We start from the raw sequence: 12,875 nt of genomic DNA, 5'->3' as shown, positions 1-12,875 counted from the left end.
ACCAAATATATTAAATCTGGCCTTACTCATGTCAAGCAGTGTGTTTTTGTTTTCTTTCATTTTTTTAGAAAGTCAATAGATAATCTGATTGGGTTGGCATCTATGTCATTTGATATAGTGCTTCATTTGGTGTATTTATAACTTCCAACATTATAAACAATATCCAAGTAAAACTAAAATTTGGAAATGAAGATATAGTTAATGGGGATGTTAAAACAAAAACTGTTTGTAAAATGCAGACTTATGCATAAAACTATTGCTTCTTTATTGGGTTCACTGGGATTTCTCCTTTGTGATGGTTTAACACAATCAACTTAGTCTCTGTTATAGGTCTGCAGGTTTTATTTAGAAACTTAGAAGGGGTTTTGCGAATAAAGCTATAGTTGATTTTCTTGGAGTCACAGAGTATATTTAGTATATATAAAGTCATTTTTCAGGCCTCTTATACTGAGTTGGTTTAACTCGGAGGTTGACCAGCTACAGTCTAAATACATCCTGACACCTCTTTCTGTAATAAAATTTTATTGAAATACAGCCATCTCTGTTCATTTAGGAATTGTGTATGGCTGTTTTCCACAATAAATGAAAAGTTGAGCAGCTGTGACAGAAACTATATGGTCCACAAAGCCAAAAGTATTTACCTGATTCTTTACAGAAAAAGGTTTTAAAACCCTGGTCTAGGCCAGTGGGTCTCAAAGGGTGGTCCCCAAACTAGCAACAGCACCTGGGAATGTGCTGGTGAAACACAAATTTTAAGATCTACAACCCACATCTACTGAATGCAAACATCTGAGATTCAAGTCCTATAATCTGTGTGTTTTGAAGAAGCCCTACAGGAGATTCTGATCCAAGCTCAAACCTAAAAACCATTAGCCTAAATCAAGTGACTGGCTGCAAGATAACATTAAATTACCATGGTTACAAAAGCCTGATAATAATAGACATATTTCAGAACTAAGTCTTTTGTTGTCTAATGTAAGGTGCATTAAAAAACTATTTGTTCTGTTATAACAAGCAAATCCTCAACAACTGGATCATGGCAGTCAGGACAAGTTTTGAAATATCACTATAGGAGCTCAACTGGATTGACTATGTTGTTGAACATGGACGGTCATAATGAGAAATGATAAACATACAAAGTAATATTCTCTGGCATTATTCCTTGTTAGTTTAATACATAGTTCTTGTTTTGTACTGTCTGCTGTTAATTCCCTAAGAAAGAATCCTCTTTTTTAGAATTAGAGCAATACAGTAGTTAATTAAGACATTAACTTTAAAGTTATACACAGGGATTTATTCTTTAATGTGACACAATATGATCAGATGCAGGACCCTGGGTATTATTTTCTTAATCTAAATGATTCAGTCTGCTTATTTGAAAAATTAGGATAATTAAAGAGTCTTCCTTGAAAGTTTGTTTGGAGAATTAAGGATGATTTATATTAAGTACCTGTTATAGAACTTGGGATGTGGCAAGTTTTCTTCTTTCTTGCTTTCTCCTTCTTCATCTATTATTGCAGTGCTTATTTTCAGCTAACCATTTGAGGATAGTAAAGCATGTTTCGATCAAAGAAATGAAAATGTAGGGAAATTAAAACTCCTATTTTTAGAAATAATAATATACAGCAAGGAACAGGTTGTAAACAAATGATACAAAGCTGGAATTCTTGCAACAGTGTTAGGTAGTAATTTGTGTTAGATGGTAATTTGTCTCACATAAGTAGTCTCACACAGTTCCTTCCTCATAATTCTACAAATTCAACATGGGATCTAGATCAAGACTTACAGGTCAGCTCCTATGGGAAGCTGCCACCTTAGAAAATCATCATAGAAAGTCAAATAATAGTGGCTTCCCTGTGCTGAGAATTGAAAGAATAGTGGAACTTGACTGACAATGTGTTTGTGTGCTATCTCTCAGTCGATAGGATCCTCCAAATGCAAGGAGGCCCTCTTTCATTTGAAGATTTGCAAACAAGAGGGTTTAGCTGAATGACAGAATTTATACTACTTTCTTTTATAATCATTTACAATATTTTCAATATTAATGTTGATATTAGATCAGACATATTGCTTTTAACCAGTTATTTCATGTAAGTTATATCTAGCTATGCTGCCTTTAGCATAGCCAAGCAAATTTTCAAGAATCAAGTACAAATTTTCAAGAACCAAGTAAAAATTGATCCTTTGAAAGGTCAGACTTAAATATGCTCGTTACTTCCCATTAAAACACAAAAATAAAAACTTTGTCCTCAAAACCAAAGCACCATTCAGCTACAGCCCTACATTCTCCTTCTGTCCCCAGGCAAACCTCTCTAAAAGAGTCATCTATGCTCACTCCTCTTACCCTCCTCTCACTCCTCCAAATCAATGCAGTCTGGCTCCTATTCAATCACTCTGCTGAGACAGCTTTTATTCAGACCTTCCATAATCTCTTTATGATGCTGTATTAATTTTATATTGCTTTGTAATAAATTACCACAAATTTACAGTCTTAAAAAACAGTTTATCTCAGTTTCTTTGGATCAAGAATCCAGGTGGGGCTTAGCTAGGTTCTCTGCCTCAGAGTTTCACCAGGCTGAAGTTTCATCATGAACTCAGTTGGGGAAGAGGCCACTTCTAAGCTTACTTAGGCTGTTGGCAGAATTTGCTTTCTTGTGGCTCTGTGACCAAGAGTCTAGATTTTTGTATGACCAAGAGTCTAGCTGAGGGCCACATTTAGGATCTAGAGATCTCCTGCAGTTCCTAGGTATATGTACATTCTCAATATGGTTGTTTACTTCATTATTTATACAAAATGTCAAAATATTCTTGTATTAACCAGTTTGGTAAAAATCATGATAATTAGTCAAGTTCTTGCCTTCATATTAGAAGTTATTGAACATGATTTAACTTCTCCCTGATGACTCAAGGACAGTTTTGTAAATGCCAGTTCCTATCTAGAATTCTATCTGGGTGTCCCTCCATATCAGGTTGTCACCTTTCACTTTTGCTGTGATTGCTCTTGCTTTTTATCTACCCCTTCTTTTGGGATTCTGTTTCCTATTTTAATGTTCTTTTTCAGAAACCATCCTTATTAAGAATTTCACACTAAGTATGTGTCCAAGGCTTGAAAACCAGTCAAGCCCTTGGATGATTTACAGTGAACAGGATAGAGAGGTAGGGAATACTAACTGCAATATAAGAAGTGGGGTACATTAATTTAAAAGATCCTAAGCCTACCCTTCTCACTGATCGGGTCTCTGGATACTTGGGTTCTTTACCAAGTCTCTGGATACTTGGATTCTTTATACTTGGATGCTTGGATTCTTTATACTTGGATACTTGGATTCTTTTCAAATTATGTTCCAGTGTTTCCAGTACAGTGTGGAAGACCTGGTGTTACTGTCATCTCACTCACTTGGTCAGGGCTCTTAGGCAGTGCAGGTGGGGGAGGGTTCATATTTGCTAATGAAGTTTGAAGTAACCCTTTATGATGGTAGCACTGTGCTATGTAGTTATAGACCTCATACATGTGTGTAACAATGTCAGTGTGCAGAGGAAGAGTTACTATCTTTTTCCGGGCTTCTGTTTATGCTAGGAAACTTCCTAGATGCCTCTAGAAAATACTCTCTATCCTTTCATTAGCCTAAACTGGGATAAATCCCTATTCCTGTATCATCACTATACACCATAAGAATGCTATGCACTCATTGGCTTAAGCCTATTACACTGGACCAATCACATTCAAGAGTTGGTTTAGTATTAAAAGTAATCCTAGATAATGTAAGGTGATGAAAGTAAGGTAATGTATTTGCCATTTGGCCTAGCATACTGGAAAAGGTAAAGTTGCTCAGCATTATATCCCATACAGTTGCTTGTAGTATATATTTGTCTTTGTATACATAGCTATCCCAAATTGTTTTTAGAGATGAGAATGGGAACATAGAAATAGAAGAGGTGGTACTTGGGAGATCAGGAATCTGAAAGTGAAAGTGTTAGTTGCTTAGTCATGTCTGACTCTTTGGACCCCATGAACCGTAACCTGCCAGGCTCCTCTGTCCATAAAATTCTCTAGGCAAGAATACTGGAGTGGATAGCCATTCCCTTCTCCAGGGGATCCCTGACCCAGGGATTGAACTCAGTTTTCCTTCATTGCAGGAAAGATTCTTTACCATCTGAGCCATTAGGGAAGTCCCCAATGATATTAAAGTGACTTCCAGGCCTCTGTTTATCATGCAGAGCCTTCTTTTCCTATCTAAGCCCCATAATTTGTCGGCAGTTGTGTTTTCATTATCTTCATTTGCTCTTTTAGCTTTTCTTAAAATACAGTTTCTTTCTTGTTTGGAATGAAACCCATTTCCTCTACATCTCCCTTCCATTCTAGGGCCAGCCCTCCTTTCTGTCAAGCTTAATTATTGGCCATATTGTGTAGATGAGTCTGGGGCTTCCCCTGTGTCTCAGTGGTAAAAAATCCACCTGCAATGCAGGACCTGCAGAAGATGCAGGTTCAATTCCTGGGTCTGGAAGATCACCCTGGAGAAGGGCATGGCAACCCACTCCAGGATTCTTGCCTGGAGAATACCATGGACAGAAGAACCTGGCAGGCTACAGTCCATAAGGTCGCAAAGAGTCAGACATGACTGAACCAACTTAGCCCGCATGTACATAGATGAGGCTATAGGATCTCAGACATGTTAAATAATTCACGCAGTATCACACAACCAGTCAGTGCCAAAGTTGGTATGCAAATGTTAAGTTTGACTTCAGAAGCTATCTCATTCCTGCTGTTCCATGTTATATGCTACACACAGTATTCTATGCCCTCATTTTAGCTCTCCAGGATTCACTTCCTGCTTAATTCTTAAAATTTTTTAAGTATAAATTATCATACAAAGAAAGGTGTATAACATGTGCATGTAGCTTAAAGAGTTAGAAACTAGCGCTCATGTATCTAAAACATCAGAGTTGCTGAATTACAGATTCCTACTCAACTCTGTTTATCTCTTTAGTTTGGCATATCCATTCTAGAAAACTAGTCTTTCCTACTTCTCATTTCTGAGGTCTTCCTTTACAGCGACCATTTCTTAAGTCCTACAACAAAGTCAAAGGGATAATGTACATGATACTCGTACTGGGGGCCTCAAAAGAAACAAATGGTCAGTGATTTCTTATTAGCTTGAAAATCTTATTATATGTTTGATTTTTTATTAATATCTTAGATTGTGACTACACAGTTGTCATAACAAAAAAACAAAGTTACATTTTTAAGTTGAATTTTATCAGCACGTCTGAAATTAATACATGTTATTCACTAATAGTTTGGGTATGATGTATTATAAAGATAAGCTACAAGGGAGATTAGATTAAATTAGATTCATAGCCTGAACATTCTTAGACTCATTAAAAAATTGAAATCAAGCTCATGCAAGCTTAGTACAAAATTGGTATATTTTAGATAACTTTTCCATTCAAGTTGGTAACAGAAATTCAGGCAAAAATATGTCTTGAATTCTTTTCTGGAATATCCACAGGTTTAAACCAGCTTTCTCAGTTATCAGCAGTTATATTTGTCCCAAGACTCTATGTAAGATATAATTTTAGAATCCACTAGCACTAATTTTATTGGCACCTCTGGCTTAGCAAACCATTCATTTGAATTAGGGCTTGAATCATCACTGAACTTATTTTAAATGAAAATTCCTTCAAGGGTAACACTAGTCAAATCTTAAGACTCTCTAACATAAAAGTGATTTTAGATCACTAATCTCAGCAAAGAATCAAATCTCGAGAGAATTTTGGATGCTCAGAAAGAAAAAGGAAAGGTCAAAAAATGGTTATATAGGTGAGGATTTTAAAAACAAATTCACTTGCTATATTTTTGCTAAGGGTTGGTTCTGTTATCTGGTGAAAGGCATTTTCACATAAAATTTCAGACCTTTCTACATCCTTCCGTTTATTTCAGTAGTAACTACCGTACTAATTTATTCCTTCTTTATGAAAGGTTCTCCTCTCCTTGGCAGATGGCAGGAAGGAACACCCTCCTATTGGTCCCTGAAACACTTTGCACAGATTAATAGTGCAGTACTTACAGCACAGTATTTTATCATTTGCTTGCATGTTTATTTCCTCTTAGTTGGGTTCTAAGTTGCTTAAGAGCAGACAGATACATCTTACTCATTTATCTACCACTAGCATTAAGCATAATATTTGATATGCAATTATACTCTAATAAAAGTTTACCCCCCAAAATTAACAAACTGTAAATGATGAAACTTGATTCATGCCACGATATTTATTGGAATCTGTGACTGTGTATGCTAACTAGCTTCAGTTGTATCCAAGTTTTCTGTGACCTTATGGACTGTAGCCCATCAGGTTCCTCTGTCCATGGGCATGCGCCACGCAAGAATACTGGAATGAATTGCCATGTCCTCTCCAGGGGATCTTCCTGACCCAGGGATCAACCCGCATCTCTTATGTCTCCTGCATAAGCAGGCAGATTCTTTACCACTAGCACCACCTGGGAAGCCGCTATTGGAGTTCAAAGGAATCCAGTAAATAACTTCCATTTTCCAGAATAATTTTGGAACCAATTAAGGTATTGACAAGATGTCAGGAAGTTAGAGATCAAGCATCAATTTCATTACTTTTAAAAGCTGGATAGGAGGACATAGCTGAGATGTTTGACAACAATTGACTTCTCACTAAAAATGCATACTTAACCCACTCAGCCACAGCAGTTCAGAAAAACCATGGGCCTGCTCATGTGGGGAATTCCTCCTACAAAATGTATAGCATTGAGAAACAGATCAGTGTACCTTGTTTTCCCTAATGCAGGTTCACCTCAAAGAAAGATGGAGGAAGGGGCTGGCCTACACATGTCAAATTCTTCAAAATTTACAAAGAAGGTAAATCACTGCATTTCCTAGTAAGAGTTAGGAAAGAGATAAGAGGTCTATAGTGTTGGAAAAATCTCTCTACACAGAAAATAAGTGAGTGGAGAAACAGCTCCACTTGCAATGTTGCTTATAATTTTTATGTCTTAAGCTACAGAGCTTAAATATTAAGCCCTTAGACAACTAGAGGGGAATTAATTAAGGCAATCTCTCCCAGATATAAACTGCTATTCTTTCATGAACTCTTCTGGTATCATTTGGGGCAGAGAGGTGAAGCAGTGTAGATTTAACTTCAAGACCACTGTAAACAAAAGTCTTAACACTTCATGTTCTACTTATTATCCAAATAATGCTCTACATGATTAGCAAGGTTTCTGCAGTATGATTAAACTATATTCATTTATCCAACAAATATCTACTGTTTGAGGGGCCATGTGCGCCTCTCTCCCTGTTCTGGGTATTTGTGATACGCAGTGAGAAAAAATTTAAAAATCAAAAAAGCAAACATATCTAGTCTCAACAAAGTTATGCTCTTGTTGGGGAAAACAGACATTAAACAAAATAAGTAGGTTATAATCCATAGAAGGTGATTCATATTGTGGAACAAAGAGCAAAGTTAAGGGCACTTTTTGTGGGATTTGAGGGCACTTTTAAGTGGGAAGACCAGAATATGTAGAACGTCACAAATAAAGAGATGAAGGAGTTAGCCACACCAATTTACAAATTTTAAATTCTATGACTCCTGCATTTAAATTTAACTGGAAGAACCCTCCTATCCAGAAGTTAATTTTGGCATCATGCATAGTCGGGCGTAAGTGAGTGACTAACACTTTAAACTTTCACTTTTTTCCCCATGCAATATTTTCAAGCCTTTAAAAATTGTTGCCTTTTTGAGTGGCAGATATGGGCGGAATGTGAGTCTGACTGACGGCATGGTTTCCACAAAGTCTGATGAGCAAGTGTCTTTAGTCCTGGAACCCTCGGGCCCTTTGCCACATGTGCTGCTATGGAATTGCTTGTTGCTTGTCACTCAGTCATGTCTGACTCTTAGGATTCAATGGACTGCAGCCTGACAGGATCCTCTGTCCATGGGATTCTCCAGGCAAGAATACTGGAGTAGGTAGCCATTTCCTTCTCCAGGGGATCTTCCTGACTCAGGGATTGAACCAAGGTCTCCTGCTTTGCAGGCAGATTCTTTACCATTTGAAGCACCAGGAAGACCATGGAATTGCTTAGACCTTTATAACTGCTGTCGTTGTCATCTGTTTCATCTGGATAATTAACCTCAGCACATTCCTGGCCTAAATCAACTGTTGTTTCTTCAGAAATGTGTGCCTCTAGGGACTTAATGTGGAGTAGGCAATGGACCCCACTCCAGTACTCTTGCCTGGAAAATCCCATGGACGGAGGAGCCTGGTGGGCTGCAGTCCATGGGGTCGCTAAGAGTCAGACACGACTGAGCAACTACACTTTCACTTTTCACTTTCATGCATTGGAGAAGGAAATGGCAACCCACTCCAGTGTTCTTGCCCAGAGAATCCCGGGGACGGGGGAGCCTGGTGGGCTGCTGTCTGTGGGGTCGCACAGAATCGGACACGACTGAAGCCACTTAGCAGCAGCAGCAGCAGGGACTTAATGAGGCTAAGTGTCTGTTCTTTCAAGAAACTTTCTTTTTTCAACATTGTATTGTTCTGGGAAGGCCTTGAGTAGAATCTCTGTATTATCTTTTTCACAGAAGGAGGCATGTAGTGTTTCATCTCTTTCTGTTGTTCTACTGATTTTAGGTTAATGTTGCCAGACAGAATACAGGACACCCAGATAAATTTGAATTCATATACACAACAAATACACTTTTATATCTTATTTAACATTTACAGCACATTTAAAATTAAAATATTATTCTTTATCTGAAACTCAGATAAGGGTGTTTGGATTCTACAGAAAAACAGAAACAATAGCATGTATATATATGTGTGTGTGTGTGTATGTGTGTATGTGTGTGTATTCTAAAGGACTTGGCTCACCTAATTATTTTGGCTGGCAAGTTCAAAACCTGCAGGCTGAAGAACCAAGAAGAAACTGATATGTAAATCTAAAAGTCCATCTGTTAGCATAATTCCTTCTTTCTTTGGAAAAGTCAGACTTTTTCTAGAAATAACTTCAACTAACTGGATGAGGCTCACACTCATATGGCTTCCCAGGCGGTGCCAGAGGTAAGGAATCTGCCTGCCAGTGCAGAGGACACAAGAGACATAGATTCAATCCCTGGGTCGGGAAGATGTGGGGAGTAGGAGATGACAATCCACTCTAGTATTCTTGCCTGGAAAGTTCCATGGACAGAAGACTCTGGCACACCACAGTCCATGGGTCGCGAAGAGTTGGACGTGACTGAGTGCGCATGTGCGTGCATGCGCACGCACGCACACACACACACACTCATTATGGAGGGTAATTGGTTTTACTCAAATTCTACTAATTTAATATCAATCTTATCCAAAAACACCCTCACAGAAGCTCCAGAAGAATGTCTGACCACATATTTAGGCATTGTGGCCCAATCAGTTTGACCTGGAAAATCAACCTGGAAAATCAAAAGTGTCTTTTATTTCTAAATCTGGCAACTCTATTTCAGGGGTCTGAACTGAGTTTCTAAGACTTTAAATTGTTCCCATGTTGATCTATTTCTTTCTTTAGTAATGTAAAACTATAACTATTTCCTAGTACTTTGGTTTTTAGGTTTCACCGCTTTTGGACTCAAATATATTTTTTGTAATATATTTTCCTAAACTTCGTCTCATGAGGTCTTCTATATGAGAGCTATTACATCAATAAATTCTAAGTCTTTCAAAAGAATTCACTATTCAAAGAAATCATATTTATCCTCACTTGTCTGGGTTGGATAATCACGCTGAGGGAGAAATTTCCCATGAAATCAGGATCAATCCATCTCTTATTGTTCTGCATGTCTTTTCCTGCAATATGTCTCCTTTGAAAAGAAGTGAAAGTGAAAGTCGCTCAGTCACATCCGACTCTTTGCGACCCCATGGACTGTAGTCTGCTAGGCTCCTCTGTCCATGGCATTCTCCAGGCAAGAATACTGGAGTGGGCAGCCATTCCCTTCTCCAGGGGATGTTCCCAACCCAGGGATTGAACCCAGATCTCCCTCATTGCAGAAGGGTTCTTTACAGTCTGAGCTACCAGGGAAGCCCTGGATCTTCCTTTAAACAGATAACCATATATATTTCTGGAGTCTTTCCTTAGGACAAGATAGTGCCTGTACCCTCACCTATAATGATTTTGTCACTTTGAAACTCACCTAATAATGCTTTAAATATACTTTTTCTATCCTTAAATTTGTCCAGATTTTGTAAATGCTTTGGTATTGTGTCCCCTTTCTTTTTTTTTTTTTAGTTCTACCACTTTATTGCTACCAACCCATTTCCCTCCACCCTCGTGCACACTTGCTCAGTCATGTAATCCCATGGACTTCAGCCCGCCAGACTCCTCTGTCCATGGACTTTTCCAGGCAAGAATACTGGAGTGGGTTGCCATTTCCTTCTCCATGTGTCCCCTTTCTTTGAGTTGTAGTTCCCAGTTGCTGTCATTCTGGAGTCTTTACCTACAACTTTGAAAGGCCACATCCTCTGTAGTTTCCCAGACCCTGCCATCTCTTGGGGATTCATTCCAGATTGCTCTCTGAAATTCTGTCTCTCTGCTTTGGTTAGATTTCTTTAAGCTACAGTCATAACTGTTTGACTTGGTGCAACTGAAACATCTCTTGCTTTTCTACTCTCTCCTTTAAAATTCATGAGCTGGGTCTATCTGTTTTGTTAATATTTATTTCTCTTGGCCTGAAAGTTCCCATTTTCTTCCTCCTATCTGTCTAATATATCCTATAAAATCTTAATATTTCTCCTAAGGAAAGCTCGCTGTTCCTCCAATGTAATTAGCCAGTTTTCCTTTATTTTGTTTTTATTTTTGTACTGCTTCTGTAAAAATAATAAAGCTAAAGCATGCTCCTTTTCATACCATTCCAATTCCCCCTGGATACCTTAACAAACTCAATTCTTACAGACCAAGTGCTCTAAACAGACTTTATTATTTCTGTTTTTAGCCTATATATATGCAATCATTTCAATGACATGTTTGTTATCTTTCTCAATTCCGCCTAGGAGAGGACAGATTCTCTTCATTATAAGGACTCCCTGTTACTTTTCATTTGTTTGCTAATCAAATTCATTACTCTTCTGTGGGAACATCCACATTGAGAGTTCTCTGATTTATAAGGCCAGGGAGAGTGCTTATGTGAGGATCAAGCCCAGGACTTGAGGTCTAACTGCAACAGCTTAAACACTGTGACCAGTGCCCAATACAATCAGCAAGGTCAATATAGTGTTGATAAAACAGCCCCGTCTGCACAAAAACAACCATTTGCTTGGGAATAAGAGTGCTGTGAGTTGCAATAAACCCCCAATCAAATCTTGCATATCCTGCTTGCTAATACTGAAAGACCATGACTCCATGCCCTGGTCCCATCAAAAACTTTTCCAAGTGCCATTTACATCACCAAAATTTACTTTTTGCCTACTTATGTTTATTACTGATAAAACTGACATTGGAGGATGTGGCTGATGTGCCTGGCTCCCATGATCTTCCTAAGAATTAGCTCACGTAACTTCACTCCATGGGGCATATTGCTGTATAGCTGGAAACTTGCAGGGCAAAACCAGATGTCCTAGGCAGGCGCTAGGAGGGAGGAGAGGGGTTCTGAACCCAACATCTGTGCCCAGTTCTTCTTCAGTTGTGTTAAGTCACTTCAGTCATGTCTGACTCTTTGTGACCCCATGAACTGCAATCTGCCAGACTCCTCTGTCCATGGGATTCTACAGGCAAGAATACTGGAGTGGGTTGCCATGCCCTCCAGGGGATCTTCCAACCCAGGGATCAAACCCACATCTCTTCGGTCTCCTGCACCGGCAGGTGGGCTCTTTACCACTAGCACCACCTGGAAAGCCCTCTGAAACCACAGAGCTGCCTACAAAAGCATGCTCTTGCTCAGGACACTCTTGGCTGCAGAAGCAGACACACACCCAGGTATGCCAACTCTGCACATGGCTCCAAGGCCACATGTGAATGGGCACTGGATCCCTGCTCTGTGCGCGACCAACCTGACCTGCTCTCATGGGCAGAACTGGAGAACTTTGCAGCTGGGGGGCCTTCTGGGGCGAGGACATGGATCCTGACCAAGTAGACCCAAGTTCAAGGCTTCCTGGCCTCGAGCCATAGACCTGGGCTCCCAGAGCCGCCTTCCTGAGAGCCAGGGGTCCCTCTGAGTGCCCCCAGGCACATCCACCTGCCGCCTCTTGTCAGTAGACATGGGAGTCAGCTCTCCAGGGAGTCCAGATGCAGACAGACACTCAGGGTGATGAGAAGGGAAGCCCCCAGCAGCCGGTCATTGGGAGGTGGTGTGGACCCGAAATGTCTTCTTCAGAACTTACCAATCAGATAACCCCATCCACATCCCTGGAAAGGAGACAATGGGGCAAGAGCTCAGGAAGCTTAGGGCAAATGTCTCATGTAATCCTTAGAAGCGGGCAATATGTCTGGCTCCTCCTATAGCACTCCTGTAACACTGAACAACCATGAACCAGTTCTGGCAGATGCTCTTATGGGTTATCTCTACCGTGACGTGACTGCTCTTCAGTATCTAGAACTCCTGTTTCAGAATGAAAGGCCAACACCGAGAGAGCATCCTCTCTGGGGTGGGAAGGTACTCACACAATGGCAGTAACCTCTCCAAAGAAGTTCCTTCATAAAGTCTCATTCTCTTTCAGTGCACTAATACTTTTTATAATAAATCATTGATCTGACTGGAAGGAGAGAATATCCAAAAATCACAGAGCGTAAGCTTAGCTGCATAAATCAGATAGGTGTAGTTCAGAACACAGGTTCTGGAGCCAAGCTGCCTACATCTGAGTGACAAGTTTACTACCTCTGATC

General features: G+C 39.6%; 1 protein-coding gene across 1 annotated transcript in view; it reads left to right on the top strand.

The window, feature by feature from the left end:
* The window catches only part of LRRC7 (leucine rich repeat containing 7), a 577,944-nt gene that overhangs the window by 119,220 nt on the left and 445,849 nt on the right, over nucleotides 1-12,875 (top strand). The gene's annotated exons all lie outside the window — the stretch shown is intronic.

Source organism: Dama dama, chromosome 20, assembly GCF_033118175.1.
Source record: "Dama dama isolate Ldn47 chromosome 20, ASM3311817v1, whole genome shotgun sequence".
Taxonomy (NCBI): Eukaryota; Metazoa; Chordata; class Mammalia; order Artiodactyla; family Cervidae; genus Dama; species Dama dama.
The sequence above is the reverse complement of the archived record's forward strand: the minus strand, read 5'-3'. Positions and strand labels throughout refer to the sequence as shown.